This window comes from Triturus cristatus, chromosome 3_1 (genome assembly GCF_964204655.1).
Source record: "Triturus cristatus chromosome 3_1, aTriCri1.1, whole genome shotgun sequence".
NCBI lineage: Eukaryota > Metazoa > Chordata > Amphibia > Caudata > Salamandridae > Triturus > Triturus cristatus.
Window position 1 is genome coordinate 532,989,382 of NC_140583.1, and position 18,540 is coordinate 533,007,921.

The 18,540-nt window shown below is 40.7% G+C and overlaps 1 protein-coding gene across 2 annotated transcripts in view; it reads left to right on the top strand.

Annotated features, from left to right (window-relative positions):
* The first annotated feature begins 3,107 nt into the window (after window positions 1-3,107).
* LOC146860543 (apoptosis-enhancing nuclease-like) overlaps window positions 3,108-18,540 on the top strand; it is a 99,303-nt gene continuing 83,870 nt past the window's right edge. The window contains exon 1 of one of the 2 annotated variants that reach the window (XM_085644464.1): window positions 3,108-3,213. The gene's annotated coding sequence lies outside the window, so the exon portion shown is untranslated. Of the gene's footprint in view, window positions 3,266-18,540 lie in introns of both variants that reach the window. The other variant, XM_085644465.1, reaches the window with a different exon arrangement.

An 18,540-nucleotide genomic window follows, 5' to 3' on the forward strand; every position in this document is an offset into this window, starting at 1 on the left:
ACTCTGGGGGGGTTCAGGACTTTACTACGTCTGGGAGGCGTGGCTAAGGTAATTTCAAATTGCACCACCGAATGATCAGACCAGGAGAGTGGTTGAACTGCAATAAGTTCTAGGTTGGGAAGATTGGAAAAAATCCCATCTAGGGTGTGTCCTGCCCTATGGGTCGAGCCGATGACCCTTTGGTTCAACTCCACACCGTGCATCAGTTCTATTAGGTCTCTCGTGTCCGAGTCAGAATCACACTCCAGATGAAAGTTAAAGTCTCCCAGCAGAGTAAATGTCTTAGCACAAAGCGCTTCTTCTAGCAGACCACTGAGTGCAGGGAGGAACGGGGCTTTGGGTCCTGGGGGCCTGTAGATTAAGCCACCCTTGAGAGTTTGATGGTTGGACAGAGTAAAGTTGTAAATAAGTGATTCGAATAGATCCGTAGTGGCCGACTGGAAGGATCCTCTGATCGAGTTGTGATAGATAATAACAAGACCTCCTCCCCTTTTACTTTCTCTGTTTTGGACAAAGCACTGGTACTCAGGGGGGGTGGCTTTAACAACATCTGGGCCTGAGGCTGCGTCTGTCCAGGACTCAGTAATAAATGCTATCAGAGATTGGGTTTCGATTATGAGCTCCGCTAACTCTAAACTATGTTTCACCAGAGATCTGGCATTCAATAGCATGCATTTAATTGCTGCGTGTTCTTTCCTCATCCTAAGAATAGGTAGGGCAGTGAGAGAGTTACTAGATTGCCAACCTGACAAGGGGAGAGCCTGCCCACAGTTGATGCAACACTGAGGGGGAAATATATCCTCCTGCAGTTCCAGGATCACGCAGCCCGGGCTCCTGCATTTGCGCCACAGAGCCAGAAGAGTGTCACGGCTGTAAATGTGACCGCTCGAGTTGTTCCTTGACCCAGGACCAGGGGTTCCGGCACTAGGCGCGGGACGGGCGCAGACGGACTTGCCTTTGGCGAGCCTTCGGCGCACCGCTGGCGCGCCCGCTGCGCTCGTCCGCTGCGCTTCCTGAAAAAGGTGGCCATTTAATACTAATCAGGTGGGGAGGGGCGGAGCACTGGTCTGAACGCCCAGCTCGTCTGCAAGGAGGGCGGGACAAGGGCTACAGGACAGGGGTTCGAGCCCCAAATGTGCAAAGAGTGCAGATAAATAAACGAACAGTAAAAACGATAATTTTAAAAGCAATCAGCAATGTATGAAGCACGATCACATACAGGCAATTCACGGAGCATAGAGTCCCGGCTTCCGCCTCAGGACCGTAACATACCCACACTGACAATCACCGAAAATGCGGAAAGCAGAGAGTTTATCCTAATCAGGTGGGGAGGGGCGGAGCACTGGTCTGAACGCCCAGCTCGTCTGAAAGGAGGGCGGGACAAGGGCTACAGGACAGGGGTTCGAGCCCCAAATGTGCAGATAAAATAAACGAACAGTAAAAACGATAATTTTAAAAGCAAACAGCAATGTATGAAGCACGATCACATACAGGCAATTCACGGAGCATAGAGTCCCGGCTTCCGCCTCAGGACCGTAACATACCCACACTGACAATCACCGAAAATACGGAAAGCAGAAAGTTTATCCTAATCAGGTGGGGAGGGGCGGAGCACTGGTCTGAACGCCCAGCTCGTCTGAAAGGAGGGCGGGACAAGGGCTACAGGACAGGGGTTCGAGCCCCAAATGTGCAAAGAGTGCAGATAAAATAAACGAACAGTAAAAACGATAATTTTAAAAGCAATCAGCAATGTATGAAGCACGATCACATACAGGCAATTCACGGAGCATAGAGTCCCGGCGTCCGCCTCAGGACCGTAACATACCCACACTCACAATCTTGAGGAATCTTTTTCCAGAGCTAGAGCTGCGGGTTTTGTAGCCCACTATTCCTTCTCCGCCTCACCCAAGAATGCAAGAACCTATCTTTCGCTGGTTCCTTTCTGCACCTTTGCGAACTAGACTGAATGAATTGAAAATTGCCTGCAAAGTATCAAAAAGCAAGCAGCACCAGTGACAATGCATTTTGCAGGTGCATGCTTGGAGGCAATGGAAGGGGTTGCTTCTATACTGCACGAACACGTTGATAAACTGACATCACCATTCCTCGTCGCCAAATTGTAAAGACGCAAAGTCTGGAGGTTTAACTGGAAGTAGTTTATTACTCATACAAACGACACACTCAACTGGAGGCGGAGTGCGACTGGTACATACAAGGCGTTAGTGCCAACTGTCACCTTAAACTGTAAACTGTCACTAGAATCTCCGGCTGTCAACATTCCAGCCGGGAAGTGCCACGCGCGGAAGGGAGGGGCGCGCGGGGACGTAAGCATGGTGACACATACTATGTAGCATCATAACAATTAGGAGCATTGTTTTTCAGTGCTTTGAAATCAAACCCGAAAAGGCGTCCCCAAAGTAAACTTGTCCCCGTGCTTCATTTACAACGCTAATAGCTCTCACTCATGCAAATGCGAGGCCAATTGCATTTCCAATGCTTGTTTTCCTTTGATTAGGCCATGTCCTTGCTTCGGCTCTTGCTCGGCACTCCTTTGTTAGTTTGCTGGCTCGCCCAATCTAGCCATCATATTACTTTCTCTCGTCATCATAATATGACCGCCAACCAGTCTCAGGCCTCAAATGTATATGCCGTCTAGCGTTAATCACTTCAATTGCTAAACCGGATTACTGTACAAGCCCGGACTTGTTCGATCAATGAGCACAGCAGGCTTTCACGGAATCGCGTTTTCACGTAGGGTTTACCTTCGTTGCATTGTTGCAGCCATCTTGAAAAGATAAAATCAACTCCTACTTGTCGATTAGTGGATCATAACCAAACTTTAAAAATATGAACCTGGTTTACTTTTTTGTTATCATAAAGGAAATTGTGCAAACGTTTTCATTAATAAATCATAGTGATATAATCATACATATACTAAGGATCCTTTAAAATACTTACATTTTTACTTCACAGTTGACAAACATTTGCTTTGTAAAGAAACATACATAGATTTACTAAGGATTGACAAGAAAGTTTTAGTGTTTATGACGAGGTGTATCGCGAGTAGGTGAAAAAGAATAGCTCCAAGATGGCGTGTAGATTCGCAGGAAACAGGCTCGGTGCTACTGAGTCCAATCACTTTTAGTTGAGTAGTTTGCAGATTTGAGAACACGTGGAAGGCAAAGGGAGATAGCTGTGTGGTCGGAAGAAACGGTAAGATGAGGTTTCTCGGCAGCAGAAATTTGTAAGGGACTGCACATAAGGGGTAAGAAACCCCGAAAAGCTTAGTTATGGCCAGGCCCAAGTTTTACAATTTCGTAAGCGTGGATCGATTGATAGATCGGTTACTACTCTGTGGTAGTGTTATCCTACTCGGAGATGTGATATCTTGGCTATGATGTTGGTCTTTTTTGTAGCCCTTTAATTCTGTCGTATTCTTTTGTGAGTGTTATTGTATTGACGTGTGTTATTTTGAATCACATGAATGTTCCCCTGGTTTCTACTGCAGTGATGCATTCTCTTCAGAGATTCTTGGTCAGCAGTGTCCTTATATAATCTGGAATAAACTTCCTCTTTAAATTCCTCGCCTAGCACTCCTAAACGAATACGACACAATTAAAGGGATGCAACAGTATTTTAATCCAAGTAAATTTATTTTAAGTAAGTAGCCGTTTCTCATTACGCTGGGGTGTCCAGTCTGAGACAGCTCAAGGAGGTGGAAGAATTGTTGGTGCTGGACTCCGTGCAGTCAGTAGTTGTATCTTTGTGACGTGGTTTAAATAAACGAGATTAACAAAACAATTCTTGTCTCCCTCGTTTCCTGATGTGGATTCCGATGTCTTGGGGCAACTGAAGGTTCCACATCTGTTTGTACTATTTTGGAGGGTGTAGTCTTAGCATCTGTTGAACTATTAAACTGAATAATTTGTAGCAGAAAAAAATGATGACCGGAAACCTAGTGCAGCTACGATATAGACTGGAGTGGCAATGTTAGGCTAGGGCATTTGACAGTATGTCTATTTGGACAGGATAGTTGAAACTTTAATTTTATTACCATGTTGGCACTGTCGATTTATGATCTAAATTGCTCAAAACACTACTGAATGATGTGGTCATGTTTAACCGTTGGATTGCAAGCATATACTTCAACTAGTTCTTTAAACTATGATTATCAACTACGATATGAGGGGGAGTGACATCTATGTTTTAAACCGGTTCTTTTAAATTGTCGACTATGGTAGGAGGGAAATGGCAACAAGGTTTGCGAAAAAGTCTAAAAACTAAAATGATCAACTGTGGTATGTATGATTGCTTGTTGAAACGGAGTACTGAATGGAGCCGACTGAATGGAGCCTGCCACAACAGAAAGAGCAAAAAGTATTGGTATTTACATAGGCTGTGTCATTGTGCCTTTTTTCGTTTTTTTCCCTTTAATTTTGTCCATGCTGCACAGCATTATGACTATGCTGTATCGCATCGCCAAAAGGAATTGGCAAAGCCCAAAGGTGGGACCTGTGGACTTTGCAAATGCTTGTCTAGTTTGCTTTAAGAACTTAATGAGCGTGCAGTTGTTTTCCAGCTTTTATCTTCTCCTCCCCTGTCAACTACCAACCCCACGTTCCATGTGTCTGCTTTCCTCATGTCCCAAGTTTTCTCTTGTGTGCTTCTTCCCTGCCAGACTTCCTTCCTCTACATGTTGCTTGCTTTCTCCTCGCTTGCTCCTTATGTAGCTCTCCCTCGTGTGCTGCCCCCCCTAATCTAACACCCCCAGACAAAAAGAAAGCTACACCAGCAGGAGTGAACAAAGTGAGAAATGCACTGTCCTGCATTCGAACATACCTCCATCCCTAAATCCCCAACAGTCTTTCTATCACCACCAACCAGGGTAATGTTGTAGGATTTATCTTCAACCTGCTCCCAGATGAGGCAGAAAGCCCAGTGAATGCCAGGGATGTACTGAAAAACAAAATGGGTGGTGGCCCACCTATCATTACTTTAGGCAGCACACCCACCCACCCCAAAACCCTATGCAGTCTTTCTGCCCCCTACTCCTAGGGACAAAGAGAATACCCATGAAAAACAGTACTACATTTATGATTTTTTTGGGACATATTTTTGACACTGCTGAGAAGACGGGAGGGCCAGTTTTCACTCGCTCGCCATTGAGATTGGTTACACTATTGGACCTCTGAGTCAGCTGACAAGCAGGGAATCTTATGAACCCTGGTCATTTTTGAAACCTAGAAATCCAGGGGTGTGTAACATGCATGGTTCTTATTACATCTCCATAAGAATAGACTGCACATATCATGTTTTGGCTAAATCATTCATTTCCTCACATATCTGTGATGGAAATTTATGGAATCTGTAAGGATCCACACAATTCCTACCACTCGGCATCTCCGCACTTTTCTTGATTAACTGTTCCTCAGTTGTGTGGTAGGACCTTTTGCCTGTGACTGGAATGGACCAAACAACGGATCGTGGGAAGAATACATTGACTTCATTTGGTCACATCTTTTATCAGTTTCTGTCGTGGGCAATCGGCTCAGCCACACAAGTGAGTTAATTTTGTTTATCGGCAGACAAGTGGGAATAGAAAGGTAATTAATCGAAATGGTAAGTATCTCTGCTGATTCAGGATCCTTCCCTCACAGAAACGTGAGGGGGGGGAAGCGTTATTTTAGTCATTCTTTGGGGTTTGCAGGGCATTCAGAGTAAGAAAACGTTGCAAGTCATACCACCCTGGATTCTCCTGGATGTCCATAATTCAGGAATGTCTTGGTTTAGTTAGTTTCACAGAGTGGCACCTGACCCCAGGCACAAATATCATAGCTACATACATCACCAACATGGATTAATTTTCACAGGTGATAATTGCAGTCTCCGCTTCAATTTGAGGCCTTTCGTGTTGTGGGCGATAAGGCAAGACCAAACAAGTGGGGTATCGTTTTCATTGGGAGAAGTGTGGGAATACAGAATAGCAGAACATTTCTTATTATCAATTGAATTTAGCTCCATTTCTGTCCCCTAAATTTAAGCCAATATGCAAGAAAGAGCACTTTTTGAAAATGCCTTATGAACCACATGGTAGCATGGGTGATACAAAACTTAGAATTGTGCTATTAATCACTATGCCTCGACTCAGTATCTGGCAATTTAAAAAAAATAAAAACCTAGTTTTTCTTCATAGTCAATCTTCATTCATTACATTTTACCATATGAATTGCTTCAAAGATAGTGTGCAATGAAATAACAAGGTGCAGCTGAGTTTTTGGGTCTAGGTAGCGTGTTTCAGACCGCCATCAAACACTATATCTTTATGGGCAGAAGGGTCTAAAGAACCTAATGGTATATTACTTTTGTAAATTGGATATTGGGGCAAAAAATGATATATGAAAACATCACCAATTGTCATTTTCCAGACTTATTTTGATTATTTTTGGATTTAAACTATTAATTTCTTTGGGAAAATAATGAGCAATCTACATAAATCACCCCTTGTTGAATTCAGAATGTTGCTTGTTTATTTTTCTGAAACGCTTTGCTTTCCATTTTCATCTATTAGTTTCACATATGTTCCACCACAAACCTGAGTTGGGTAGAAACCACAAAAAAATAGGAAAGTTAGCTGCCACTTAAAGTATTATTTTTCCAATCCTACTGGTTCTTCAAAGTTTTTTATATTATCATAGTACGCAAACTTTTTTGTTGATTCAATTTGTTTTTAAAATCTCTTTATTGCATTGCACTTTGTTCCCATTCTACTCCCATTGGGGGAAAAAAAGAATATATATTTTGGCTTTTTTCTTTGTCCCTTTTAGGGGAATCCATTAACCCTACTGCTGCCTTTCAAACTCCACATTTGGAGGAAACTAGGATGCATATTTGGCTTGGATACCTTTTATGGAAAGAAAATAAAGGCTTAAGGGGACAGTGCCTCAAATATCCAAAAAGGGTAGGAAAAGCTTCAGCAGTTAAGGGGTGATTATAAGACCGAAGAGATCAACAAATGCTGAAATCTCTGCTGGCCTCTATTAGTTGAGATTTTACAGCATTATTGAGTAAGTGATCAAAGCACTTAATGTATTTATATTGTGGGCAGAATGGGAATTAGGTTTTGGAAGAGGAGAACAGGGTATGGGATAGTTTTTTTTGGGGGGGAGGGGGTCGAGTGTAATCCACTGGCCTCACATTCTGTGCTCTGTCATGGACCTCACTGCCATTACCTTAGATATCCTGGAAGGAGGGGTTGAGTAGCTGGAGGATAGTAACCATGTTATTTGACAGTAGCCTGTTTTGTCTCTGCAAGTGACGCAGTAATATTGACTTTTTACTTTGAGAAATTGAGTTTCTTTCCGATGGTAGTCCCGTAAACCAACCACCAAGGTTCAAACTGAAAGTACCTGACCAACAGACCTAGCTAATGGAAACACCTCCTGCATGGCAGAAATAATATAAACTCTGTGGACCTGACACGTCAGGTGTTTAACATTGTTATTTTCTTTGTGCTACAGCCCTGCAAATAAGAATTTGCACTTGACCCGTTAGATGGCATCTGCACAGTCTAATAGTGAACCCATACCTTCAAGAGTGTGTGCATTAACACATATAAATCACTACAGTTTAGTCTACTTTACAATAAGTGGACAGTTGAACAGCATAACCTGATCTGTAAATGACAGCGTATTGCCTGTAGTAATGCCCACATTTGTAACCTGTCAAGACCGGAGAAAGATCAGAAACAAAAAATGGCCAGAAATCGAGGTTTCTGAAGTCTCCTCTCTTGTGCATCACAAGTGCCCATTTTCAGCCATTTAACCTTCATTTACATTACTAAAAATTATTACACGTTGCAGCGTGGAATTTTAAATCCTCCCTTCGTCACAGATCAAATATCACACAAGCACTTTCACTCAATAAATTCATTGGTGGGACCCATAACACCAGCACTCGCACTTCATGGATCCGTTCTCACGGGAGAGATAAATTGTCCAAACGCTGACATGAAAGGAATACCCTTTCAACTAAGGAGCCTAATTTACCTGAACCTACTTTAAGTACCTTTATTAAACTCAGAACCTCGAGATATTCCCTCCATTTAATCGATGAATCAGTTAGTTGATTTTGGATATTTGGTGACACAATTCTTTAATCTACGTTTAATCTTTTTCTAATTTTCTCTAAATAATTCACCCGACACATTTGTTTGTTAGAATAATAATTTTGTTTGTTAGAATAATTTTGTTTATCTAATCAATTTCAATAAGTCATAAACCAAATCACCGAACATCATATTTGCCTAATCTGGCTATTAGTCGTCCTCTAAGTCAATCAAGTCGTGGAAAAGTCTTTTAAATCATCAAAGTCAGCCAGCAATTCAGTCTTTCAAAGATTCAGGATAACAGCTGTCCAGCAGTGTCACCGTCCTCTCCGTCAGCATAATGTCAGGAAAAGTACAATTCGCTCAGAAAGAAGGATTACTAATTTGCTTTGTCTACCCACTTTTATAATGAAACTAACGTCAAAATGTAACAAAAATACATTTTAGGCAGTCCTGATTGGCTGGTTTGGGGTCATTCGGTAAAGTTCTCACATAGTCCGTTAGGTTAAGTCATCACACTTGCTGGTTCCGGATTTAAAGACAGTCCTTTGTTTCGTGAATTTGGCGATTCTCCCAGTGAGTCCTTGATGGGTACACCTTGCCTGGGGTCAGGACGAGGCCACTGTTGCTGGTGGTGGCACAGGCGCACTTCACCCGAAACCTCGTGAAACGGTAGTAGCCGCGTCGTATGTCTCAATCAGCCATCTTTTCTTAGACCCAAATGGTCAACTTAAGCAAAACAAACATAATTAAAACATTGAAATGGCTAATAAAATGTTAAACCCTCACTAATTCCCTTATGTGTAAGTAATTATCTTGCATGATAGCAACATTTAAAGCGTTTATATTCACCCAGTGATGTCATCTGGTGCAACTTACAACTACGTCACAAAAGCAACATTTATCATGCAATATTGTAATTTTCTACCATTAGTATGCGTACATATATTAGTATACAGTTAGTTTAGCCATGCAAATCCCACGTGTAATTCTTTCGTTAATATAATTGGTGAGTTATCACTTCAAGCAGATTAATAATATTAAAATTAATAGATTATTCGGATTAATATAAACATGCAGAAATGGGAGGGTATACAAAATTTTGTACTACCCGCTCCAGCAATCCCCCCTTTGGTGATTATATCACCACACCATCAAAATTTTGTAACCCTTTTACGGAATTTCAAAGTGATTTCTTGTTTTTATTCATAATTCAGTTTCCCCTGTCTCTTCTCTTTTTCCTGATTTTTATACATACTCTCCTTAATTTCCTCCAACTCTATCTCATCAAATTCTCTCTTGTATTACGTCTTTTCTCCTTACATTTTCTCTTTTTGACTTTTTCAGATTTTTATTCTTTTTACAACAGATACACCCTAATCTTATCATTAATACTATAAAAATCACACATGTTAATGGAAATAATATCTTACCTAAAAAGGTACTACCTAAAGTTACTAAGAAATTTTTAATAGCTGATACCTTCCTTCCAATCTTTTCCCATACACCTTCAACCTCCAGTGGTGCAATTTCGTCATGCAATTCTGTAATATTTTTAATATACATTTTCAAATCTTTACTTTCGTCAGGAATGTAAGTACAGCAATGTTGAACTTTCAGCATTCCACAGACTCCACCCTCTTTTGCCAATAATATATCAAGGGCAAGTCGATTTTGCATACCATAGCACGCATGGCAACCATTTCAGTGTTTACCAATAAAAATCCTCCAGCAGTGCTTGTTGACAAGCGATCCACTACTGTTGAAAGTCTTCTAATTTTTTTTGCATTCAGAGATATTCCCACTGCCGTTATCAATGCTCCAAAAATATCGCCTACAATTTTCTGCCCAAGATTCTCTCTTACTACGTACTAAATTACTACCTAAGTTATGTACACCATCTTCTCCTCTATCCATGTGAAAAATCTTTGGAAAAACCAGGCCTACATAACATGTGCCATACCAATGGTCTGGCAAACGATGATATGCCCTGCCCACAAATAAAATATAGTCCAGGAAAAAACTGGATCTTTTCCACCTTTAAATCCCCATCCACCCATGATTCGGTATGTATCATGGCACTCGCTATTCCCTACAAAATAATTATCATATGCACTTGATTCCTTCTAATATACAATTTCCCTTTCTGAGGCCAATCTAAAGCCATAGTTGGACTCGTTTCCCCTTTCAAGTGTTTTTCCATCTCTACATCCCATACTGTTTTCTCCACTTTTCCTTCTGAAACCTTTCTTTGCATTTTCAGTCTCCTTTCTTCAACTATATCTAAAAATGTATTTTTCTCCTTCTTCAAACTGCAAGTCAAATTGTTTTTAAATATGTTTTCTAATGTTAGGTGAATTTTTCTTAGAGACTAAAGAACTAACACCTTTGCAGGTTTTACCTTATTTAACTTGTTAATTGACGGTACTTGTGAAAATATAGTATCTACATCTGAAAAATAATATTCGAATTTTCCTGTCTGATAAAATAAACTATCTATTACGCTACATGTTATTCCATAAGTTACTGGAAGGTGATAAGTCACTCCCTCCGATACAGAAGCAGCTAACTGCATGCAGACCTAGCAGTCCCTTACATCCATTGTTTTTACATATTCATACAACAATTTCGAAAACACATTATTAGAAAAATTAGTTATAGACCTGTCTTTATGTCAATAGTTTTTATCTATTCTAGTCAGAACCACTTTTTGAATCTTCCCTATATTAGTTATGTTTTCACTACGTCCTTCTAATGTATCTATAGTAACTTTAAATGAGATCAGGAGAGCAAGTACACTCCATAGAAGCATTAATAATCCTGTACAACAACACATTTTACACCATCTCTTAAAAAATGTACATCTATCTTTTCTACTATCTATGTTTGCCATCTTTGCTAAAATGGACTGTCTTTTGACTTAGCCTCTTCTACTTCACAACTAGTTTTCTAACCCAAGGCTCTAAGCACCTACTTGGTTCTACCAGTTTTTGTCTTTTTCGGTATTATATTGTCTTTCTATCAGTTGTTTTCTTGTCTCATTCAGTTTGGCATTTCATCATTTTTCACTTTTCCTTTGTGATCGGTATACAGAATGTCCTGAACATCTGCTTCTTCTCCAATATCGGACAAGATAACTCTCAGGATATCCGATTCTTCGTCTTCCTCAACCACTTCTGGTACAACCACCTCCTGGATTTCCTTGGCTATCCGCCTCTTCTTTTACTTTAGGCAGGGCCACATACGTCCATTCCGGTGATTTATACTTCTGGTTAGGTTTTCTGGTTCTTTTGTTCTCTTTAATTTCAGTGGTTACTTCGTCTTTTGATTTCACCTGACTTGTCACTTTATTCACCTGTTCAGCTCTTGGTGAACTTACTCGTGTCAGTCGGTATCTCAACCTTTTTATTTTATTCGGCCAAACATCATCTTTTGCTGCTCTTTTTAATCTACTTCCTTTATCATTCTTTTCAGTTCTCCAAGCTCTCTTTCTTAGAACTCGACCTTCAGGTATTTCATCTCCGCTTTCTTCTGACTCTGTTTCAACTTGCTTTTTACTTTCAACAGTTTCTTTTTTCACCACTTCTTTAGTTTTCCCTTCTTCTGTCCCTCCTCGAATCTCTGTCACGCAATCTTCATGCTGACTACTTGTCCCTGTTTCTAACTGGATGTTGGAGTTCCCTACACCTCCTCGGGGGTCTTCCGCAATAATCTTTCCCTCTCTCTCTGTATCTGGCACCTGTCCATCTAAATGTGTTGTTTCAGGTGGATTTTCTCTCAATATTTCATCTGGTACTTCCTTCTCATGAATCTCCATTAATATCTCCTCACTGTCTTTTTCTTTAGTTTTCCCTCGTTTTTCCTTTGAACACTTCGCTCCTTGTTCAGTCTCTGAGTCTGAACTGGTATCAGAAATCTGTAACCTTCCTCTCAGGGAAATACTTCTTGGAACATGTGTTAAGACTTTGTTCTGCTCTCCACCCCCTCCCCTCCCCTCTCAGGGTTTTTTTTTGTTTTTGGCTCTTCGTCATCTGACTCAGTACTGGATTCTGATTCATCAAAATACTCCTTTTTTTGTGCTGTCCACTGGATTTGGAATTCTCCATGTATGGCTTGCATGGGTACAATTTTTCAATCCAGCACACTTTACAGCTGTTGTTGTGGTCAAGATGACTTGTCTTGGTTTTCCCCACCTCGGGACCAAACAGTTTCTTCTTCTGTGTACTTTTATTCTCACCCAGTCCCCTGGGCTTAGATCATGGGCTGGATTCTTTTCAAGAATGGTGGCATCTGCTCCAATCTGAGGAAACACAGAATGAACTGCGTCAGCCAGGCTTTTACAGTATTCCAACACCATGTCATCAGTTAGTCATAAGCTTGTTGACTGGTATAAACACGTGCCGCCTGGCTCGTCCCATGATGATTTCATGGGGGCTTAACCCTGTAGTTCTATCTGGAATTGATCTAATAGTCATGAGTACTAGAGGCAAGACATCAGGCCATTTCATACCCGTGGCTAAACACATTTTCCCTATCCTGTTTTTTGATAGTACCATTCATTTGTTCCACCACACCAGAAACCTCTGGTCGGTAGGCACAATGTAGTTTTTGTTGTACATTCAATGCTTCACAAATCAGTTTTATGATCTCATTATGAAAATGTCCTCCTCGGTCTGATTCAATTGTCACTGGGAACCCAAATCTAGGGATGAATTCCCTTAAAAGTAATTTTGCCACTGTCATCCCATCGTTTCTTCTTGTTGGGTATGCTTCTACCCATCTAGAAAACAGACAGACCATAACCTCCAGTCTGTTACAGGGAGGCATTTCAATGAAATCCACTTGCATTCTGGTAAAAGGCCCTCCTTCTCAACCTATTGTTCCTAGACTCACTACTGTCTTTCTTCCTGGATTGTATTGCTGACATATTAGACATCTCTGACAAAGACTTTTTGCTACAAGTCTGAACTTTTCATTATACCAGGTTTGTTTAAATGACCTGACAATAGCATCTCTCCCTATGTGTCCCTGTCCATGATACATCCGTGCCATGGCAGACATCATGCTATCAGGCATGACTGGTCTTTCATCTCGATAGACCCACACATGATCTTTCTCTGGGTGCACATCCTGCTTTTACCCACCGCTTCATTTCCTCTTCTCCTGCCTCATCCTGCAATTGTCTTACTTCTTCCACTTCTTCCCATGTTCCCACAGTGTTAGTAAACATCAAAGAGCAAGAAATCACCTTTCTTTCCTTAGCCCGATTAATGGAATTCTGATTTCGTGCACAGTACTGTGCCATGTCATTCGCGTATTTGTTGCCAGTGGCGATATACTCACCACTTTGACTATGGGCGGCACACTTCACAACAGCCAATTGCCTAGGCTACTGTCTCTCCTCAAGCAATTTTCCAACCACTTCAGCATTCTTAATGGGAGTTTCACTCGATGTCAAAAAGCCTCTCTGCAGCCATATTTGACCGAAGTCATGTACGACTCCGAATCCATACTGGCTGTCAGTCATCACAGTCACTCTCACACTCTTTCCAATCTTACATGCTCTAGTCAAAGCGACAAGTTCAGCTACTTGTGCTGATTTTACTCTTTTCAGATATGATGCTTCCATTACTGCTGCAACTGCACATACCGCATAGGCTGCATTTAACACTCCATCATCTGTTCTCAAACAAGACCCATCCACAAACAGAACAAAATCACTTTCTGGTAAGGGTATGTCTTTTATGTCAGGTCTAGGTTTTGTACAGAAACAAGTACATCCAGACAGTCATGATCTGCTTCATCTCTGACTTCCACATTCTCAGCATCAGGCAATAATGTTGAAGGATTCACATTCAAACATCTCATAAGACTCACATTCGTGGCACCTAGTATAACTTTCTCATACTTAGTCAGCCGACTATGTGTCATATACTGAGTGCGACTCCTTGTTAAAAGGATTGCCACATCATGAGGTACGAACACTTTCACAGGATATCCCATCACAATTCCCTCACTCTGTTCCAAACTTCGGCATGTAGCAGCTACTGCTTTCAAACACCCAGGTAAAGCTAGAGCTACTGGGTCCAACATTGATGAAAAATATGCAATTAGTCTCGTCAGTTTTTTCATGCTTCGGTATTAGCACAGAGAGCGCACATCCATTTCTGTCATTGCAATACAACTCCAACTCCTTTTCATAGTCAGGCATACCCAATGCAGGTGGTTCACACAATCCATCTCTCAATCTTTTGAATGCTGCCAATTCTTCTTTGGTCAAATCAATGGGATCTTTCACATCACTTCTTGTCAGTCGTACCAAAGGTTATGCAATCAACGAGAAATTGCTAATCCATTGACGACAATATCCAACCATTCCCAGAAACATTCTCACTTCTCTTTGGGTCATAGGTGGACTCATTCTTTTTATAATCTTGATCCTGTCTATCGTTATTTTTCTCAGTCCTTTTTCAATGTGATGTCCTAAATATTGTACTTCTTTCTTGCAAAATTGTAATTTTGATGGTGACACTTTAAGTCCTCCATCTGCCAAATGATTCAGCAATGCTATTGTGTCAAGTTCACAAGCCTCACGGGTTTTCGACGCCACAAGAAGGTCGTCGATGTACTGGACTAATACTGAATTTGCAGGCATTTCTAGACTTTCCAAAAACTTCTTCAATAGCTGATTAAATATCGAGGGGCTTTCTGTATACCCCTGTGGAATTCGGCACCAAGCCAAAATACGCTTTCCGAAACGAAATGCATACATTTGCTGACTGTCATGGTGCAATGGGATGGAAAAGAAAGAATGGCATAGATCAATTACTGTATACCATTTTGCGTCATGGGGAATCGGATATAAAATCACAGATGGATTTAATACAATGGGATAACATGACACAACAATTTTGTTTGTTTCTCAGATCTTGTACTATCCTGAACTTCCCACTATGCTTTTTCAGTCCCATTATTGGTGAATTACACGGACTACTCATTATTTCTCTCAAAATACCTTGTTTTATCATTTTTTCAATCACAGGAGTCACTCCTTCAATTATTTCAGGTGTCAATTTATATTGAGGGACATTTGGATAACTTACTCCTTCTTTTACTGTTATTTTTACAGGATCTACATTTCTCATTAATCCCACGTCTTCTCCTGTAAAATACCAAACTTCTGCCTTAACAGATTGTTTTAATTCTTTAGGTAATTCATCAGGGTTAAATACAGCATAGGTTTCAATAACCTTATTTTCCCTGTTTGTCATTGTCATTTTATACAGCACATCTTCATCTGGGGTTGCAAATGCTATCCTATCCGGGGAACAAAATATAGTGCAGTTCATTTTGCACAACAAATCTCTACCTAACAGATTCACAGGACTGGTATCGCACACGACAAAGTGGTGCATTTCAGAAAATTTCCCTATGCTAACTTTCACTGGGCCTGTAAGGTAGGTTTTAATTTGCATGTTGGATACACCAACTACTTGGATCGTTTCATCCGAGAGAGGAAGATTCTTAACATCAACTGACAGTTGATCGAGTAGCACCAGTATCAACTAGGAAAGTAACGCTTTCATCATTAATCTACAAATGGGCCTGACTGGTCTACTTCTAGAGTTGCGCCAAGTACGCACTCTTCTTCCTCCCTTCGGCACCGTCAATAACTTTTTTCTGAGTCACTCTCATCGCGTTGCAGCCAATACTGCAAAACAGCGCTAGCACGCAGCGGTTTATTTACCTGTTCTCCGTTGTAGAATCCCATTTCATTACTATACCTCTGGGAATTTTTGCTCTGTGGAAAAGGCGGTTTTGGCACCTGATTCTGTTGGGTAACAACCTGCTGCTGTCGCTGCGGTTGACCGCTCACCTCATTCTGCACCTGTGGATTCAATGATGCATTTTCATCGTTAGTGCTTGGAGGAAATTTACACTTTGATTTCCAATGCCCTATTCTACCGCAATTATGGCACGAGAATTTCTTCTTAGCTTCCTCTATATTTCCCTTACCTTTCCCAGGACTGAATTTTTGTCTTGATCCTGTATTATTTGCTTGTTCTGCTAATTGAGCTTCTGCTACCTTCACTTGTGCCCACATAGCCTTTTCTTTCAATTTTCGCTGTTTGGCTTCAATCTCATCACTGAAATATTTAGCATGTCTCAATACTTCGTCTATTTTCTTAATTTGCCAGTCTACAGTATGCTGTTTTATTATCTCACTAATTTCTGGACGAAGACCATATACGAACCTATATACAAAATGACTTGGATCCTTTTCACTCAGATTTTCATCTCCACTAAACTGTTTAAAGGCCAAGATCAGCCTCTCATAATATGCATGTACTGACTCTTTGCTTTCCTGATGTTTTCTGTCAATTTTTACCCAATCTCTCTCTTTAGGTGGAACCTTATTTTTCAAAAATGCAATAACCTGTTCGTATTTCTTCATTACCTCGGGGTCTGGAGCCCCTGTTTTTGGATCCCTTGGGTATTCTTGTGTTGGCCAATCTATCATGATTGTGCACTCTGTCCATAGATCTGCTGGTACTATTATGTCCAACAGGGTGTTTAGATCAATCCATAATACTTTGGACAATTTTACAAATCTGTCTACCTGTCTATACCACTCGACGGGTTTTTCACGTAGTCGAGGGAAGTCATTTGTGAATGACAAAATATCTTGCCTAGTCCATGGGACATGTACATATCCTCCTCCTAGAATTTCTCTCATAAGGCATTCTGTTACTTCCTTCTCTTTTTCTCTAACGGGGAAAGCTGAAAAGGTTTTATCTGAAGCATCATCTCGTTTTCGATGCCATCTACTCTTCCATTTGTCCACATCTCCCCATTTTCTCAACAAAATAATTATTTCCTTAATCTGACTCATTCGTCCTGTGGTATTCATATTTTCAATGTCCTTTTCAGTGAAAACTATTCGATATGGTTTCTGTAGGGCTTTTACCTATTCAATATCTATACCCATTTCATTTGCTACATCTTCTAATCTTTCATGGAGACTTTTTGCTCTCCACGTTATGCTTTTACACAGGAATAACAACTCCTCATCCTGGTAGGTTTTTAACTTCTCCGTAGGTCTAGTTCCTAAAATTAACTCTTCCAGTACCTTCCGTAGTTTGGCCACATCTATTGACTGAGATTCTTTGTCTTTCTTTTGCAAGCTTCTCAACCATTCACTTAATTCCTCTGTAGATGGTCCTACTGACTTCTCTACATTACCTTATCCAGAATCCTTTTGTGTTTCTAATATTGACTCCACTGTTATACGTCTTTTTGCACAATTCTGACCTACAAACAGATTATTTGAAACATTTGGCTCAATCATACTTATTGCCTGTTTCCATGGATTGTCATTTTGACTCAGTTGTGACTGTTCAACCTGTATATTGCTTTTATAAGGGACCGTTAAACAATGTTCTACATCCTTTTTGTTTATCGAAAATAGGCTTTACTGGACCTATCGTTACTGGAACTGTTACAGCTTCCAGATTTTTGGTTAATGCTCTTATTTTCTCAGTTAATTCTAAGGTTGTCTTTGCTAGTTCCGCTGAATTTTCACCACTTATTCTACTTCCGGACTTCCTTTCTACCTCTCTAATGGAATTGTTTTTTCCCAAATCCTGGAACTCTGGTTCCGATTTTATGATTCGTAAAGTTTCTTTCATTGGGGCACTTGGTGTTAATATTTCTGGCTCTGGCCGATATGGGGGTGGATTTTTATAGAACATGTCATCAAGAACATCGTCCTCTGATTCATTCACTCCATACCCTCTCGTTTCCACATTGTCTCTTTTCTGTGCATTTTATTTCTTCATTTTCTCCTGCAGTTCTTTCGGGAAACAACCCCTCAGTCATACTCTCATTCCGCCACCTTCTCATTCGATCATCATGATTCTCATGTCCGTATGACCTGCCAAACATGTATCTATGCCTTCCGCCACTTCTGTCTTTCTCAGTCATGCATCTCATCTTCCCATTCTGTCAATGGTTCAAATTGTGTCGGTCTAGGTCTTGGTTCTAAATTCATCATTTTCTCTCTCAAATTTCTCAAAACTGCCAAATTAAATGAACCATGTTCTGGAAAAGCCAAAACTCCGTCATTCTCAGTATACTTGACCCAATTGTCTAACCAAATACAGGTGTGATATCCATATTTCGCAACCATAAAGGATGCAGGGTTTTCGGTGGAGGAATTAATTGTCCTTCCCTAGTTACAATCGGTTTGTCCTTCATAAACCACTTTAATTCTACCGAACCAGGACTTCTTCTCCTTTTCTGGCAGATCGTAATACATTTTTCCTGTCTTTTCGTGTCTCACTAGTTTCTCCTCTCGATTGTACTGTTTTTCTGTCCAATTGTAGCGCGACTCTAACGCACCAATCTGGAACGTCTACGTCACTCTGTAATTCTCC